This window comes from Ursus americanus, chromosome 30 (assembly GCF_024610735.1).
Source record: "Ursus americanus isolate L20-20 chromosome 30, mUrsAme1.1.p, whole genome shotgun sequence".
In the NCBI taxonomy this organism is placed as follows: domain Eukaryota; kingdom Metazoa; phylum Chordata; class Mammalia; order Carnivora; family Ursidae; genus Ursus; species Ursus americanus.
The window spans coordinates 5,770,145-5,781,510 of NC_142156.1; positions in this window are offsets into that span (position 1 = coordinate 5,770,145).

Consider the following 11,366-nt stretch of genomic DNA (forward strand, 5'->3'; position numbering starts at 1 on the left):
TTCTGGGTAGTGAAACGGGCAGCACTGCCCATTTAGAGCAGCACTGCCTCATCGCCAACAAATAATCTCTGATGCCCACAGGAACGTGAAAAGTCCACACGCTGTCCTAAAACTCATCTTTTTCTCCAAGGGTTGTGGCTGCTGGGAATTGCCTCTTCTGAAACCTGAGCCTTTTAAAAATTGTATCCCGATAAAAGGGCAAAGGCCGGATAAGCCACAACACTCTTTCCCCCAGTTTTTTTTTTTAAGAAGAATTTCAAACCTACTGAAAAACGGAAAGAGGTTTATAGTGAACACCCATATAACCACTAACGTTGAATTGTCAGGATGCTCCTGAAATAAGATGGAGAGAATAAGAGAGTCTGATGTCAATTCAAAGACAGACAAATGGGACATCAAACCGAGAAGCAGGAAACTGGCCTACACACAGAAAAACTGTGGCTTTGTCAGAGGGACAGCATGATGGACTGTTTGGCAAATCATGCCAAGAAAATAAGTTAACCATAAGGAAAAGAAATGAAATTGGACCTCTACTGCACATCGTACCAGAAAAATCAATTCCATGTGAATTAAAGATCTAAATATGAAAAGCAATACTGTAAGCATTTTTAGAAAGAAACAAAAAGACTATCCTGTTTACTTCAAGGTCAGGAGAGATTTCTTACTACATAACAGCAGATTATAAAGGAAAATATTGAAAATATGCATCCACAATAAAATGAAAAACTCGTGTTAATCAAAACCTTGTAATAAAGTGGTAGGGAAAGCAACAAACTGGGAGAAGGTATTTGCAACCAAATTATTCCTATGGAGAATATACAAATGCATAGATAAGGGTCCAAGATGCAAGGGGGCATTTGACAAGAGGAAACAACAATGGCCAATAAATACGAAAAGATGCTCAACTTAATCATTAATTATTGAAATTCTAATGACCTTTTTTGAAGAAATGGAAAACGCATCCTAAAATCTACGTGGAGTTGCAAGGCGCCCTGAATACCCCCTGTTGACAAAAAGAAGAACAAAATTGGAGGACTCACACTTGCCGATTTTTTTTTTAAGACTTTATTTATTTATTTGACGGAGAGAGAGACAGCTAGCAAGAGGGAACACAAGCAGGGGGAGTGGGAGAGGAAGAAGCAGGCTCCCAGCGGAGGAGCCTGATGCGGTGCTCAATCCCAGAACTCCGGGATCACACCCTGAGCCAATGGCAGATGCTTAACGACTGCGCCACCCAGGCGCCCTGTCACACTTGCTGATTTTAAAATGTACTGCAAAGCTACAATAACCAAAACAGTGTGGTTCTGGCATACAGAGACTTATAAATCAATGGAATAGAATTGATAGTCCAGAAATATACCCAGACATCTATGGCCGATTGATTTTCAACAAGGGCATCAAGACTATTCAATAAGGGAAAGAATAGTCTCTTTAACAAACGGTGCTGGGACAAGTGGATAGCTACATGCAAAAGAATGAAGCTGGACTCCTACCTCACACCATACACAAAAATTAACTCAAAGTGGATCAACAGTGGGAATGTAAAATGGTGCAGTAGCTATGAAAAATAGTATGGTGGTTCTTCAAAAAATTAAATATAAAATTACTCTATTATCCAGCAATTCCACTTCTGGGTCTATATGTCCACAATACATGAAGGCAGGGACTCAAACAAGTGTTTGTACACCAACGTTCACAGCAGCATTACTCACGATAACTGAAAGGTGAAAACAACTGTAATGTCCACTGATGGATGAGTGGATAAATTGTGATATGTCCATATGATGGGATATTATTTAGCCATAAATAGAAATGAAGTACTGACCCATGCTACAACGTGGATGAACTTTGAAAACATTATGCGAAGTGAAATAACCCACACACGAAAGGCCTAGATATCGAACGATAAATCCAGAATAGATAAGTCAGTAGAGAGAGAAAGCAGATTGGTGGCTGGAGGGAAGGGGAAATGATAAGTGATTGTTTAATGGGTACAAGGTTTCCTTTTGGGGTGATGAAAATCTTTTGGAACCAGATAGAGGTGTTGGCTGTATAACATTGTGAATGTACAAAGTACCACTAACTTTTTTTACTTTAAAACGATTAATTTTATGTTATGTGAATTTCACCTCAATTAAAGAAAAAAAAATCATAGAGGACTAACTATATTTTTAAAAGATAAATTCATCTGGGGCGCCTGGGTAGCACAGTCGCTAAGCGTCTGCCTTCGGCTCAGGGCGTGATCCCGGCGTTCTGGGATCGAGTCCCACATCGGGCTCCTCGGCTGGGAGCCTGCTTCTTCCTCTCCCACTCCCCTGCTGTGTTCCCTCTCTCGCTGGCTGTCTCTCTGTCACATAAATAAATAAAATCTTAAAAAAACAAGATAAATTCATCTGTAACAAAACTATAAAGAAAATCAAGGGACCGAGAAGCACGAACTTCAGTTCACCAGGTGGGATGTAATTGGGGAAGGGCACTCAGGGGTGTTCTGATTGTTGGGTCACAGGGGTGTTCCTTATATCATTCTTTATTCTTTGTGTTGGTTACTGATGTTCTTTCATACTTAGGAAATCAGTCTTCGTAAGTTGCAAGTTCCAGGAATGTCCCAGCCCATCTGTCAGCCCCAATGACAGGGTTGCAAGGACACACCCTGTAATCAGTGAGGCCGTTGGCTCCACTGTCTGCCTATCCCTATTCCCACTACTTGCTCCCTAACCCCATCCTGCCCACCTAGGCAAGGGGTCCTCACTGTCCCCTTAACACACGCACACACCAACCAGGCACAGACCCTTGCCTATACCTGTCCCCGGCCTGGAACAAGTTTCTGCTTCCCCACGAGTATCCACATCCTAGCTTTCCATCAGTGGAAGCCTGAGCCACCCTGTAGACTTGGTGAATTACCAAAGTTACTCTGTGGTCTGTCCTCCCACCGGGGAACCGTTAGTTATCCTGGAAGAGACAAGTGCTTAGAGAAATAGTCTAAATGTGGCAGGGGATAGCCCAGCCCAGGCCAGCCAGGGCCCTTCTGCTGTTGTGTTGGGGGAGACTGGGGGTGGGGTGGGGGGGGTGGAAGAGCAGTGAAGGTCAGAGCTGCCATTGGAGGGAGTATTAGCCCAGGGACAGGGCAAGAGAGGCCAGGAGATTGATAGCAGGGAATGAGAGGCCTTGCTTGGGAGCACAGCATCTGAAGAAGAGGAGACTAGAGAATCCCACAGGGAAGACAAAATTCCAGCTGGGAGAAGAGGCAGGCCGCTGGACCTGGTGCTGGACCTCGGGCCTCCAGCTCTCAGGGCTGGGCAAACAGGATGATCAGCCCCGTGGGCCCCTCCGGAGGAGCCAAGCCCTCAGATCCCAGCCTGCTTCACTTCTGGGGCTGAGTGGGGACCTGGCAGGGACAGGGCTGTTACTCTTTCTACCATGTGCCTCCAAGCAAGCCACTTCCTTTTTCTTGGCTCCTGTCCCCAACTGTAAAGGAAAATGAGAGTCGGACCAAACAGTTTGGGGGGAGGGGTTCCTTTCATCAGACATGCTGTGATTCCAGGTGGCTTGTGTCTTGGATTACAAGGTTTCCTGGCCCTGGGCTGGGCCGTGAACTGTGTGGAGGAGACCCCAGTGTCCTGTCTCCCTCACCCCCCGGAGTTGCAGGAGGACCTAGGAAGAAATGAAGCTGTTAATGAAAGTGAGCCCTGGGATGCGTTCCCAAAGTGGAACGGGGTTGGGGCAGTGAAATGCTTTAGAATCGACACCAGGAATAGAGTATGTGGTAAGGCCAGTGAATTCCGTGGGCTTGTGCCCGCGGCTGCTCTTCCTCTGCTATGAAATGAATTCTTCAATGTGATGCCAGCCTGTGCATAAAAATGGACAAAACATTCCGTGAGCGATGCTGGAAGTAGGATGAAGGGCAGGAAGGCAAGCCCGTATCTAGAATCTGTGTCTGCCCCCGAGAGCGCCCTCCCAGATGGAAGGGGGCCAATGCAATCAAGCGGCCACCAGGTGGCAAGCTAGTCCCAGGGGGAATGGGACCGCGCAGGGGCCCAGTGTTGGGCTCCGCTTTTTTTTACAAAGGGCCTTCAGCTAGGCAATTCCTAGCTCATGGGAGCGAACCCCACCCCTACCCCCGTGGGGGCTTTCAGGACCAGCGGCAATGGTAGAGCTAGGCTGTGGGGGCTGTATTTTCAGACCCCAGAGATCCTTGAGGTCCTTCCACCTAATAAGCATGAGCCCCAAGACATACAACAAATTTTCTTAGAAAAATCTTAGGCGGTCCCTTGGCTGCCTAGTTCCATTGCTTCCTCCCTTTCCTCACCCAGTTGCCCAGAGAGGGGTGGTGAGTTGCCAAAGATCACACAGGGCCCGTGCAGGGGTGCAGAGTAGCCGCAGATAACTGGTGTAGGGGAGAGGAAGGGCTACTGAGTGGAAGGGTGGCCAGGGGCCTGCTCCTTCCCTGGGCCCAGCCCTCAGGGGGGCAGAGTGAGTGTGGCATCATCTAGGCACTGGACATGAAACATCGACCATGACCAGCAAGGGCTCCTGCCCTTTAGAATAGCTAGGAAACCGGGGCGCCCAGGTGGCACAGCAGTTACGCGTCTGCCTTCGGCTCAGGAATTGATCCCAGCGTTATGGGATTGAGCCCCACATCAGGCTCTTCCGCTATGAGCCTGCTTCTTCCTCTCCCACTCCCCCTGCTTGTGCTCCCTCTCTCGCTGGCTGTCTCTCTGTTGAATAAATAAAATCTTTTAAAAAAAAAGTAGCTAAGAAACCATAAGCATATATACAAGCAAGGCAATTTCAGACCACGGTAAGTGCCATATGAAGGAGATAAAATAGCATGGGGGGGAGTTTGCTGGGGGCTGCTCCAGCTTCAGTACCCGGGGAAAGGCCTCTCTGAGAGGTGGTGTGAGGGTTCAAAATGGTAAGAATATCGGGGGGGGGGGGGCGGAATAAGAAGTACAAGTACAAGCTGATATGTTTACTATGTTCCAGGCACTGTTCAAGACCCTTTGCATGAATAAACTTGTTTAATCTCATCACAGCCATATGAGATAGTAAGATTGTCGCTGCCATCCTGAGGAAGGGAAATTGAGGCATGGAGGTCAGGTAACCTTGGTAGGTGATGGAATCAGGACCTGAACCCAGGTAGTCTGACTCCAGAGTCAGGGGGCTTGTCCCATGTCATTCTGTTTCTCAAAGGCACTGACCAGCGCAGAACAAGTCAGGTGGTAGAATCTGGATTCTAGGGGAGCCTGGATAGCTCCGTCAGTTAAGCATCTGCCCTCAGCTCGGGTCATGATCCCAGGGTCTTGGGATCGAGCCTAGCGTCTGGCTGCCTGCTCCTCGGGGAGCCTGCTTCTCCCTCTCCCTCTGCCTGCAGCTTCCCTTGCTTGTGCTGTCTAATGAATAAATAAAATCTTAAAAAAAAAAAAAGAATCTGGATTCTATCTCGGATGCAGGGTACGGGGGTAGAAATGAAAATCCGCTCTTCCCAAGGGAATTCTCCAGGCTCGTGCCAGCTAGTCCAGAGCCAGGGCAGGGTCTCCAGCACCCTTCCTGCCCTCCTCTGCCCTCCCCTCCACTCTGGGGGAGTCCTGAAGTCCCTGCTCCCTGCCCCCAGTCTCTGGGTTCACAGTTAACTGGGCCACCTCATTCTAAAGGGATTTGACTCCCTGAGACAACTGGAGACTGGTGAGAAAGGGCTTAGGGATTAGACAATGATAGCTGGGAAGGTAAGGGACTTAATTAGGGGGGTTTGGGTGTGGGCAGTGGGGCGGGGAGGGGATTTGTGTCTTCACAAAGCCAGAGTGGACTGCGGAAGTAAGGAGGAAGTGGGCTCCTTGGGAGGAGCTGGGCGGGCTCGGTTTCTCCTGTTCTGTTGTGTCTTCAGAAAGAACACATAATAGTACTAATAATCCTCCACTCTGTGCACCCATCACTTTTCCAACCATTACTTCACCTGGAATTCTCACAGCAGCTCCCAGACAAAGGATTATTTTTCTCCCCAGGTAACAGGCACCTGGAGAAGGCAGGTGACTTTGCCCCCTGAGGAGCAGGGGTTTGGCTCCAGGCCTCTGGCTCCTGGTCCGGGGCTGCTTCCTTGGCTCTTGCTGCATTACTGCTGGGAGAGAGGCCCCAGCAGGGGCCAAGGAGCCACTGAGGAAGTCATTCGGAGCCCTGGCTGCCACCTCCTAGACTCAAGTCCCTGAAGACCCCTGCCCTCCTCACTGGGGGCTGGGGAAGGGGGGAAAGGGTAAGAGGATAAAGGGGTTGCCATCCTCTATGCCGGGCAGCCGGGCAGGGCTGGGGCTGGGAACAGAGGGGCCTGACAAGGGGGCTCCTTATCCCACCCCCCTCCTACACATACCCCACCCTCCCCAAGGGAGGCTCATTTGTGGCCCTTCAACCTTCAAAAGCCCTCTCCACCCACAGTCTGAATTTACCCTGGCTGAGGCTCCGGTCTGGTTCCACACCAAGGATGCTGAGGCCCCTGAAGGAGAAGGACCTCCCCACTCCCGCCATCTGTAAAGAGTATCCTCAGCTCAAGCATCTCAGACTAGCCCCCTCCCCAGAGCTCAAAGGTCCTTCCTGACACCTGCCTCTCCTACACGCATGTACCCCAAGTGCTGATTTTTTATCTGACCCCCACTTCCCCTCTCACATATCCACAGACCAAGCTCAGTCTGGGCATGCCCCCAATCCCAATACCGCAAGTTCTCTGAGGGCAGTTTTCCTACTCCAGGTTTTCCACGGGGCTCAGTGGAATATGTGAGGGAACGAAGGAAGGACTGAAGGGTTTTCAGCCCTCCTGCCCCCTCCAAGGTGGCCGACTCCTGCTTAGTCATCAGGTCTCTGGGGAACCTGAGGTGGCCCTACCCCCTGACCAGGTGGGGAGCTTCCTGATGGCACCAATATGGCGGCGCTGGCCGCACGGTGCTGGAATGACCTGTTGCCTTAGCCATCTCCCTGTGGACCAGGAAATCCTCGAGGGCAGGGCCTGGTCAGCCTCCTTTTCCCAGGTGTCCCTGTGCCTGGCACCATACCTGCTGCCTAAATACTTATGGAGCCAAGGAATGAAAGGTGCTCTGGCTCCCAGCTCCACTGAGGAGCTGAAGCCTAGACCAGGAGAGTGTGGGCAGGTACAGGAGTGAGTCCATCACTGTCACTTCCTCATTCTGCTGCTGTCACCTCTGCTGTCAGGGCCATGTCATCCCAGGTAGTGTGGATTTCTTCATTCCTTCCCCACTTTGTTGGAAAAAAACTTAAGGCAACTGAAACCCTGCATGGCAGGGCTGGGATAAGGAGCGGAGGCGAGGACGCTGGAGTCAGGGTCCTTCTGCATGGTCGCCTGCAAGCACCAGGGCCTTCCAGAGAGTTCTGCCGTCCTGGCCCCATGGAAGTAGAGTGTTCCACAAATATTTGCTGAAGGGTTTAAAAGACTGTTTTCTCCAACTCTCAAACCACCTTGCCAATCTCAGCACCACCCCCTTCCCCGCTGGCACCAGAGAATCAGGACAAGGCACCCGGAGACCTCTGACCTGGAGGTCAGTGCCCTTGTTTTCGAGAAGAGTCATCCAAGGCCCAGAGGCCAAGGCAGATCACCCTGAGGAGCACCCCTTCTGTCCCCAGTGCTGATTGCTGAATAGTCACTGTAGCACATTCACTCGAGAACATGGTGGAAAGCCCTGGCTCTGGACTTCCAGTCCAGTGCTCCTGCCTGTGCCCACAGCTACCTCCCAGAGGAATCTCAGCCCCAGGGCACTAACTGCCAAGATTGGAACTATTAGTTACCCCATGGTCCTCCTAGATCTAGGCCTGGCAGCCTTCTTTCAGCTGTTTAACACTACCTTGCCTGGCAGGGTATACTCAGCACAGCAAGCTCCTTACAGAGCTGGTAAGGGGCAGGGCTTGGATCTTACCTCCGGCCTGTCTGACTGAGGAGACTGGGCTCTTCCTGTTGGACCAGGCCGTTGCCTGATAGTCACCACTGCGGCACAGAGTAGTCAGTGTCAAGGTCAGGAGAGAGGGGCTACTGTTTGGTCGGGCTCGTGTTGGATTAGTTAGATCGGGGAGAAGTTCCTGGAAACAGCATTTGATCAGGGCTTTGAAGGGCAGGGAGGATGTGGCAGGAGGAAATAGGAGAGGGAAACAACTATGACAGAGGCTGGAGGGCTGAAGTGTGTCTGAGGGACAGCACGGAGCTTCTTTGAGTAAAACAGAAGCCTGTGTTGGGGTGCCTGGGTGGCTCAGTCAGTTAAGCGTTTGCCTTCGGCTCAGGTCCTGATCCCAGGGTCCTGGGATGGAGTCCCGCACTGGGCGCTCTGCTCGGCAGGGAGTCTGCTTCTCCCTCTCTCTCTGCCCCTCCCCCTGCTCATGCTCTTTCTCTCTCTCTCAAACAAATAAATAAAATCTTTAAAAAATAATAAAATGAAAGTGCGTGGAGGGAAGAGTGGTAGTTGAGACCCACCAAGGATGCTGGGAAGAGATAGGCCTTGGCCTCGAATGCAAGTCAGTGAGATTGGGCTGACCCCTGAAGGAACTAGGGAGCCACTGAAGATTCTTGAGCAGGAGAACAACATACCTAGCAGGGAGCTAGATTTGCTGGACTGGGGTAAGGGGTGAGAGGAAAAGTGGGGATGTGGAGGAGGAGCTCTCTCTTAGTAACCAGCTCAGAGGAGTTGACCAGATTATTATTCTAGGATTTATATTATCAGATTAACTCGCTGTTCCATAGTGGGCCGGAGATAGGTAAGTTTCAGTGGAGGAAGGAGAAGCAGGCAGCCACGAGACCTGGGAAGGGCAGACTGGAAGAAGGGTACTTCACTTAGACCTTTATCGTGGGTAACTCCAGATTCCTGGGGGCTTGTTTGGGGCTGAGGATGATTTCCTGCTGGGTGAATGTTTTCCTTGTGCTTTCCTGGGTAGCCTGTGTAGGCGACTCCCATGTTAGTCCACACCATAGCCTATGGGTGCCTGGAAGCATTTGGCCCAGAAGCCAGAGACTTGGGTATAAGTCCTGAATCTTCATGTACCTCTTATGGGACCGCCTCTAGGTATCCCAGTAAATCACCTGACCAAGAGGGTCACCACAGGCTGAAATGAAAAGCTAGATCTGAAAGTGCCTTACAAACTATAAAGTGCTGGAAAGGGGCTATTGTTCTATTTTCCTTTGAATAGGCCCTACATCTTGCCCCTGGAAGGGTCTTATATAAAGATTTCAGCCATGTATCCAACAAGGAAGGCAGCCATGCCTTCTTCCCTAAGCCAGAAGCCGATGATTCTTGAACGAGGGCAGAACTTCTGGGACAGCTAAGAAGTCCTCCCAGGGGTGGGGGTTGGGGTCCTCTCAGCAACAGGGCTGAATCGAGACCCTCAACTCTGCACCCTGCAACAGACCTTCATGGTGGAGGCCATGACGCCTTCCAGGCGTCTCTAGCAGGCCTGCTGGAGCCTGCCTCTGCCTTCTAACCCAGAGAGTCTGGGATCATCCTACTTGCTACTCCCCTGGAAACCTGAGTGTAGAGTTGGCAGGGGCCCTGCTGTGAGAGGTGGGATGGCCTTGGGCTCCTGGAATGAGTTTCTTGGGCTAAGTGTGAATTCCAGGCTGTAAGTGGAGGCATGCCAAGTGCCAGGCACTGGGCAACGCTCTCCACATCTGTGACAGCACTAACGATTTGGGGCCATGCCCTCTCTGGCTTTGTCTTTTGGCTGTTAAGTGAGGTGGGCAGCCTGATCCCCGAATGATCTGTGCTTGTGTCTCCTTCCCAGGGCTCCCTCAGCACCTGGCTCTGTGCCTGTCAGGGCATTTCTTGCATTCATTCATTCATTCATTCATTCAGCAAACATTTATCGAACAGCCCCCGTGCGTAGGCTGTTGTGCTGGGGGTCGGGGGCTTGTGGGGATTTAGGGCCCTGTGCCCAAGGACCTCACGGTCTAGTAGGGCTGATGTTGCTAAGCAGGGCCACACTGTGGTTCTCTGCGGGTCCTCCCTGCCTATTCTCCCTCTCGCCTCCTCTCTGCAGTAGCCATGCTTCCCATCAACCACCCAAACTTGTCTCAATGCCACCTCCCTCCACATAGACTTTTGGATTCTTATAACCCAAAGCAACTTCTCCTCCTTTAACCTCCCAGGTACTCACTCTCTTTGGCACATTTATCTAGGTCTTACGTTCTGGATGATGGTGCCTGTATTTTATCTTTGGGAGGGCAAGATGGTGTCTGATTCATTTCATGGTCCCCAGAACAGTGCCCAGGGGCTGACACACAGTAGGAGGAAAGAATGGTCCAGGGTATGTGAACAGCTGCTACCATGGAGGTAGGAATAGAGAATGCAGCGGGTGGGGGCAGAGGGGGGCTCAGGCAGAGGGGGAAGGCTATCAAACTAAGAAAGGTGGAAATAGCTTCATCGTATGAGGAAGGGGCTGTGAGGCATGGCAGGACAGTTAGAGGTCACTGAGGCCTCCAGCACACAAGTCAGACTTGCAGTTACAGGAACCCACAGCTCTGGCCCCCAGGCAGGAGCAGGGGGAGCAGATAAGCTGATAGCAGGCCTGCTTTCACTGGGTGGTAGCTTTACTGTGGCTTCATGTTCACCCTACACCCCCACCCAGAGGCCAAAGCATGGCCGGGTAGGTGGAACAGGAGGCTGGGGGGGGGGGCAGACCAGGGAGGGGTCACAGAGGCGAACCCTTTGCTAGGCACTCGCTGCACTGAGAACAGCTTACTTGATCCTCTCAAGCAGACTTGAAACCATTTCATCACCTGCAGGTAGTGAGTGAAGAAGCTTGGGTTCACAGAAGTGGGGTCGCTTGCCGAAGTCTGACAGAGAGAAGTGGCGGATGTAGGATTCAGACCCCGGTCTTTTGACTCCCCGAAAGGAAGCACTCCTCCCTGCCGCCTGAGGGTGTGAGCACCTTAGAAGCAGCTCTAGGAGAGCCGAGGAGGTAGAAAGCAGAAGTCAGGGCCCTGGGTGGGGAGACCCGGTCTGTGCTTCCTTGTCCCCTAGGCCTGCCGGCCTCGCAGGTGGAGAGGAAAGCCTGTCCACACCGAGAGGCCCCAAGCTGGGTTGGACCTCAACCCGTGGCAAACAGGAAAAGGGCAAGGGCCCCAGGGAGAATGGGCCAATACCACGGTCCATTGCAGGGTGATGGCTGGGCTTCAGGACTTGGCCCCCCACAGTGGCACGAAGCAAGCTCCCTCCCGTCTGGGGGAGTGAGGTTCTGCACTATGGGACCCCATCTCTGGAGAGCTCATCGGATAGCATCTAGATGGGGAAACTGAGGCCCAGGGAGCACAAGTGTCTCGTCCAAGGTCACAAGGCGAGCTAAGGATAAATTTGAGACTAGAACCGAGATTTCCTGACTTTCTAATGTCA